The sequence below is a fragment of the Macaca mulatta genome, chromosome 19 (assembly GCF_049350105.2).
Source record: "Macaca mulatta isolate MMU2019108-1 chromosome 19, T2T-MMU8v2.0, whole genome shotgun sequence".
In the NCBI taxonomy this organism is placed as follows: Eukaryota; Metazoa; Chordata; class Mammalia; order Primates; family Cercopithecidae; genus Macaca; species Macaca mulatta.
This window is the reverse complement of record NC_133424.1, coordinates 1,867,514-1,874,907: the sequence shown is the minus strand read 5'-3', so window position 1 is coordinate 1,874,907 and position 7,394 is coordinate 1,867,514. Positions and strand designations below refer to the sequence as shown.

Sequence of the window (7,394 nt, the reverse complement as noted above, 5' to 3'; positions counted from 1 at the left end):
GGAGGCAGGAGAATGGCGCAAACCCGGGAGGCGGAGCTTGCAATGAGCTGAGATCCGGCCACTGCACTCCAGCCTGGGCGACAGCGCGAGACTCCCTCTCAAAAAAAAAAAAAAAAAAAAACCATTAAATATTTAGGGACATTACGCAGGTCGTGGTGGCTCACGCCTGTAATCCCAGCGCTTTGGGAGGCCAAGGCGGGTGGATCAGCTGAGCTCAAGAGTTCAAGACCAGCCTGACCAACATGGTGAAACCCCATCTCTACTAAAACTACAAAGCTAGCCAGGCATGGTGGCGCACTCCTGTAATCCCAGCCACTTGGGAGGCTGAAGCAGGAGAATCGTTTGAATCCGGGAGGCAGAGGTTGCAGTGAGCTGAGATTGTGGCATCACACTCCAGCCTGGGGGACAAGAGCGAGACTCTGTCTCAAAAAAATATATATATATATATTATACACACACACACACACACACACAGGGACACTCAACATCAGAAGCTGTAAACTCTAACTGCATGTAGTAGCCCATTGAAAAACTACAACCTGCATCTGTTTTTTTTTTTTTTTTTTTTTGAGGCGGAGTTTCGTTCTTGTTGCCCAGGCTAGGGTGCAATAGCGTGATCTCGGCTCACTGCAACCTCCTTCTCCAGGGTTCTAGTGATTTTCCTGCCTCAGCCTCCCAAGTAGCTGGGATTACAGGCACCCACCACCACGCCTGGCTCTCTTTTTTTTTTTGTATTTTTAGTAGAGACAGGGTTTCACTGTGATGGTCAGGCTGGTCTCAAACTCCCGACCTCAGCTGATCTGCTCACCTCGGCCTCCCAAAGTGCTGGGATTACAGGCATGAGCCACCACACCCGGCCAACCTGCGTGTTTAAAAAGTATTTTCTCAGGCTGGGTACTGTGGCTCATGCCTGTAATCCCAGCACTTTGGGAGGCCGAGGCGGGCAGATCACAAGGTCAGGAGTTTGAGACCAGCCTGGCCAACATGGTGAAACCCCGTCTCTACTAAAAATACAAAAATTAGCCGGGTGTGGTGGCACACGCCTGTAATCCCAGCTACTTGGGAGGCTGAGGCAGGAGAACTGCTTGAACCAGGACCTGGGAGGCAGAGGTTGCCATGAGCCGAGATCACCCCATTGCACTCTAGCCTGGGCAACAAGAGTGAAACTCTGTCTCAAGTATTTTCTCTAAAGAGAATCTTTTTTTTTTTTTTTTTTTTTTTTTTGAGACGGAGTCTCACGCTGTTGCCCAGGCTGGAGTGCAGTGGCGTGATCTCGGCTCACTGCAAGCTCCGCCTCCCGGGTTCCCGCCATTCTCCTGCCTCAGCCTCCTGAGTAGCTGGGACTACAGGCGCCCGCCACCGCGCCCGGCTAATTTTTTGTATTTTTAGTAGAGACGGGGTTTCACAGTGGTCTCGATCTCCTGACCTTGTGATCCGCCCGCCTCGGCCTCCCAAAGTGCTGGGATTACAGGCTTGAGCCACCGCGCCCGGCCCTCTAAAGAGAATCTTATCAGCTATACAAAAACCTGTAGAGTTTTATACTGAAGCTAATACTGAACTACACTTGAATTCACATTCTTAGCAAAACACGCACACTGCACAGGCATCATTACAGGGTAGCCATTTATTCTTCATCTTCAACCTCTTCCTCCTCATCTTCATCTTCCTCCTTATCTTCATCTTCCTCCTCCTCCTCCTCCTCCTCTTCTGGTTTGTTCTTCTTCTTTGAGCCCTTCTTTCCTGCTTCAGTTTTGCCCTTGGCACGATATGCAGCAATACCCTTTTCATATCTCTCCTCTAGCTTTAGCTGCTTTCTGTTCACATGGTTGTTTATCTTTGGCCGACTGCCCAGACCACATTTCACCCAGTTTCTTTGCAGTTTCCCCGACGAATAGGCCTGGGTGTCCACTTCTGATCTTTGGGCGATGTTCAGAGCAAAACAGGAAGAAGGCACATGGTGGCCTTTTAGGAGCATTGTGATCCTATTTCTTTCCTTTCTTATCCTTTCCTACCTTTTGGAGGAACGTCATTTGTCATATCCCTGTCGTAACGAGCTTTGTCACTTTTCGCCATATCTTCAAACTTCAACTTCTCCTTTGCAGACGTGGTCCTTCCATCTCTGCAGACACTTCTTGGAGAATTCCACGAAACTGATGGAACAGTCTGAGTGTTTCTTCCTGTGTTCTTCCTGGCAGGTCTACATGAAGAAGGCGTACGAAGGCGTTTTACCCCTCGGCTTGTTGGGGTCTCTTTTACCCGTGGTGACAAAACAGCGTCCACCTGGTGTGAGCTTTTCCTCAGAGTCCTGCAGAGCAGCCGGACCCAACAGAGACGCTTCACCCGACACTGAATCTCTTTTTTTTTTTTTTGAGACAGAGTCTCGCTCTGTCGCCCAGGCTGGAGCGCAGTGGCATGATCTTGGCTCACTGCAATCTCTGCTTCCCAGATTCGAGCAATTCTCCTGTTTCAGCCCCTGGAGTAGCTGGGACTACAGGCATACACCACCTTGCCTGGATAATTTTTGTGTTTTTAATAGAGACAGGGTTGGCCGGGCGCAGTGGCTCAAGCCTGTAATCCCAGCACTTTGGGAGGCCGAGCAGGGCGGATCACGAGGTCAGGAGATCGAGACCATCCTGGCTAATACGGTGAAACCCCATCTCTACTAAAAAATACAAAAAACTAGCCGGGCGAGGTGGCGGACGCCTGTAGTCCCAGCTACTTGGGAGGCTGAGGCAGGAGAACGGCGCGAACCTCGGAGGCGGAGCTTGCAGTGAGCTGAGATCATGCCTCTGCACTCCAACCTAGGCGACAGAGTGAGACTCCATTTCAAAACAAAACAAAACAAAATCTTGCCAGTCATGGCAAGTTTTTATCAGGGCTCAGTCAAGGCTGAGGTGGGAGGATCACCCGAGCCCGGGAGGTGGAGGTTGCAGTGAGCCATGATCACGCCATTGCACTACAGCCTGGCAACAGAGCCAGACCCTGTCTCGAAAAAAATATAAATAAAATATTTTTAAAATAACTATTCTTGGCCAGGCGCGGTGGCTCAAGCTTGTAATCCCAGCACTTTGGGAGGCCGAGACGGGCGGATCACGAGGTCAGAAGATCAAGACCATCCTAGCTAACACAGTGAAACCCCATCTCTACTAAAAAATACAAAAAAATAGCCGGGCGAGGTGGCGGGCGCCTGTAGTCCCAGCTACTCGGGAGGCTGAGGCAGGAGAATGGCGTGAACCCGGGAGGCGGAGCTTGCAGTGAGCTGAGATCCGGCCACTGCACTCCAGCCTGGGCGACAGAGCGAGATTCCACCTCAAAAATAAATAAATAAATAAATAAATAAATAAATAAATAAATAACTATTCTAGGCGGGGCACAGTGGCTCATGCCTGTAATCCCAGCACTTTGGGAGGCCAAGGCGGGCGGATCACGAGGTCAGGAGATCGAGACCATCCTGGCTAACACGGTGAAACCCCGTCTCTACTAAAAATACCAAAAAATTAGCCAGGTGTGGTGGCGGCGCCTGTAGTCCCAGCTACTGGGGAGGCTGAGGCAAGAGAATGTTGTGAACCGGGGAGGCGGAGCTTGCAGTGAGCAGAGATCCGGCCACTGCACTCCAGCCTGGTCAACAGAGCAAGACTCTGTCTCAAAAAAAAGGAAAAAAAAAACAAACTATTGTAACATCTTCCCTCCCTCACAGGGGAGCCCACTGGGGCTGGCAGAGAGTACGCCCTCTGCCCAGGTCTACACTCCAGGTCCCTGGTGGCTCTGGGACTCTCACCTGGAGTGCCCTGGAGCCCCCAGGTGTCTCATTCAGGATGCCGGCTCCATCTGCTTCAGGGTGATGGGGTTTTGGGCATCAGAGCAGGCATCCAACCCAGGCCAAGCTGGGCCAGCACGGAACTAGATCATATGGCGAAACCAGATCAAAGCGTCCTTCCCGGCACCACGGGACCGAGACCCCCGGCGGCTATTCCAAGGGTCCTCTGCAGGGCCCTTTTCTCTGGCCCAGCCCTTTGTCCCACAGAAATCTTCAGCTGGGGGGTCCTGGCCTCTAACTTCTCATTTCTCTGGATGGAGGATTAACAATGGCCCTGTCGGCCGGGCGCGGTGGCTCAAGCCTGTAATCCCAGGACTTTGGGAGGCCGAGACGGGTGGATCACGAGGTCAGGAGATAGAGACCATCCTGGTGAACACAGTGAAACCCGGTCTCTACTAAAACTACAAAAAACTAGCCGGGCGAGGTGGCGGGCGCCTGTAGTCCCAGCTACTCGGGAGGCTGAGGCAGGAGAATGGCGTAAACCCGGGAGGCGGAGCTGCAGTGAGCTGAGATCCGGCCACTGCACTCCAGCCTGGGCGACAGAGCGAGACTCCGTCTCAAAACAAAACAAAACAAAACAAAACAAAAAAACAATGGCCCTGTCATCAAAGATAAGACACGGTTGGGAATGAGATGGCACTATTTTATGAATCCCCACCAAACTCATAAATATATACATATTTTTATTTAGTTATTTTAGATGAAGTCTTCCTCTATTGTCCAGGCTGGAGTGCAGTGACGCAATCTTGGTTCACTGCAACATCTGAATCCTGGGTTCAAGCGATTCTCCTGTCTCAGCCTCCCGATAGCTGGGATTACAGGTGCCCACCACCATGCTCAGATAATTTTTTTATTTTTAGTTAACACAGGGTTTCACCATGTTGCCCAGGCTGGTCTCGAACTCCTGACATCAAGTGATCTGCCTACCTCAGCCTCCCAAAGAGCTGGGATTACAGGCATAAACCACCATGCCTGGCCTCAAATTTGTAAATTTGATGACACTCTGGATATAAAAAGGCAGAATGAGCCAGGCGCGGTGGCTCACGCCTGTAATCCCAGCACTTTGGGGGGCTGAGGCAGGCGGATCATGAGGTCAGGAGATGGAGACCATCCTGGCTAACATGGTGAAACCCTGTCTCTACTAAAAATACAAAAAATTAGCCAGGTATGGTGGCAGGCGCCTGTAGTCCCAGCTAATCAGGAGGCTGAGGCAGGAGAATGGCGTGAACCCGGGAGGCAGAGCTTGCAGTGAGCTGAGATCCGGCCACTGCACTCCAGCCTGGGCCACAAAGCGAGACTCCATCTCGAAAAAAAATAATAATAATAAAATAAAAAAATAAATAAAGAGGCAGAGTGACCTCGGGTTGGTAAACTGTGAAAAACGGTAATGCTATAGTAATAGGAAAAAGTGATGGGTATGCCTATTTATGGTAGTCCTGGGGAAAGTACTTTCTCTGCATTCTCTCATCCTCACCAAACTGCAGGTTCTGTTAAGGGAACTGGCTTACAGGTGGGGTCCCCGAGTTATAACAGAGAGCCCCAGGTTACAAGTGTGGGCTTAAGTTACAGGTGAGGGCCTCGATTGTAGTTTGGGGAGGCCCAGGTTCCGGGTGGGGTATAGGGTTCCAGGTGCGGGACTTGGGCTTCAGGTGAAGGCAGGGGTTACAGTGAGTTCCACAGGTTACAGTTACAGGGGTCCAGGTTCTAGGTGAGGGCCTGGGTTAAAGATGGGAGAGGCCCAGGTCCCACGTGGGGGCTGAGTTTCAGGTTCAGACGTCCCAGGTTATAGGTGGGGGCTTCTACCAGCCCCGCCTGGGGCCCAGGCCTCCCCTCCGTCTCTTCCTCCAGACTGTCACCTGTCATCTCTCCTATCTACCCGTGACTCCCCCCAAACACACAGGTCCTCCCCTCCAGCCTGCAGGGCAGGACCTCTCCTTCCATCTCCTCCCCTAGACCCCTTCGCTGATCCCACGTTTCCCCTGGCACCGATGCCCAGTTCCCCGTTCAATCCCACCCTGCGCAGAAATGCCCACGAGTCCTCCCTCCCGGCCTCTCTCTGGCTGCAGACCCCGGTGTCCCAGACCTCCTCCACCAGTGGTCTAAAATCGGGGCCTTGATCCCAACCGCCCCGCTTCACGGACCTAGCTCAGCTCCCGCATACACTGGAGCGGGGTCAAGCCTCGCACCCACCGGCCCCGCAGCCGCCAGAGGGGTCCTTCCTAGACCCCTGCCACGAATCCGGTCGCGGATAGAAAAGGGGCCGGCGGTCCGTGTGGACCGCTGCGATCGCCAGGGGGCGGGCGCGGGCTGCGGCGGAGAGGCCCGCGTCCGGGTTGAGTGCGCGTGCGCGGGGCTGCCTGGCGGGCCGAGCCCCCTCGCTCCCTCGCCCCGGACCCCGCCCCGCGGTGAGATCCTCCGGGTCCGGTGGCGCCTTGAGGAGCGCAGGGTAGGAGGCAGGAGGCTGGAGGAGGGGACGTGTAGGATGCGCTGCAAATAATCCAAGAGCTGTCCTCGCTAAAAAAAAAAAAAAAAAAAAAAGTAAAAAATAGGCCGGGCGCGGTAACTCACGCCTGTCATCCCAGCACTTTGGGAGGCCGAGGCGGGCGGATCACCTGAGGTCAGGAGTTCGAGACCAGCCTGGCCAACATGGCGAAACCCAGTCTCTACTAAAAATTAAAAAATTAGCCGGGCGTGGTGGCAAGCACCTGTAATCCCAGCTACTTGGGAGGCTGAGGCGGGAGAATCGCTTGAACCTAGATGGCGGTGGTTGCAGTGAGCCGAGATCGTGCCTCTGCACTCCAGCCTGGGCGATAGAGCGAGTCTTTGCCTCGAAAAAAAGAAAAAGAGCCGGGCGCGGTGGCTCAAGCCTGTAATCCCAGCACTTTGGGAGGCCGAGACGGGCGGATCACGAGGTCAGGAGATCGAGACCATCCTGGCTAACACGGTGAAACCCCGTCTCTACTAAAAAATACAAAAAACTAGCCGGGCGAGGTGGCGGGCGCCTGTAGTCCCAGCTACTCGGGAGGCTGAGGCAGGAGAATGGCGTAAACCCGGGAGGCGGAGCTTGCAGTGAGCCGAGATCGCGCCACTGCACTCCAGCCTGGGTGACAGAGCCAGACTCCGTCTCAAAAAAAAAAAAAAAAGAAAGAAAGAAAAAGAAAAAAAATAATAATAGGCCAGGCGCAATGGCTCACATCTATAATCCCAGCACTTTGGGAGGCCGAGGCGGGCAGATCATGAGGTCAAGAGATCAAGACCATCCTGGCTAACCCAGTGAAATCCCATCTCTACTAAAAATACAAAAAATAGCCAGGTGTGGTGGCGGGTGCCTGTAGTCCCAGCTACTTGGGAGACTGAGGCAGGAGAATCGCTTGAACCCAGGAGGTGGAGGTTGCAGTGAGCCGAGATCATGCCACTGCTCTCCAGCCTGGGCCACAGAGCAAGACTCCCGAAGTGCTCGGAATACAGGCATGAGCCACTGTGCCCTGCCATGAAACATATTTTAGAATTCTGATAAAATATATGTAACATGACATTTATTCCTTTTTTTGGGGGGGGGGAACGGAGTCTCACTCTG

At 53.1% G+C, this 7,394-nt stretch overlaps 1 pseudogene; it reads right to left on the bottom strand.

The window, feature by feature from the left end:
• Positions 1 to 1,499: 1,499 nt before the first annotated feature.
• LOC721191 (high mobility group protein B2 pseudogene) lies at positions 1,500 to 5,680 on the bottom strand (annotated as a pseudogene).
• Between the last annotated feature and the right edge of the window lie 1,714 nt (positions 5,681 to 7,394).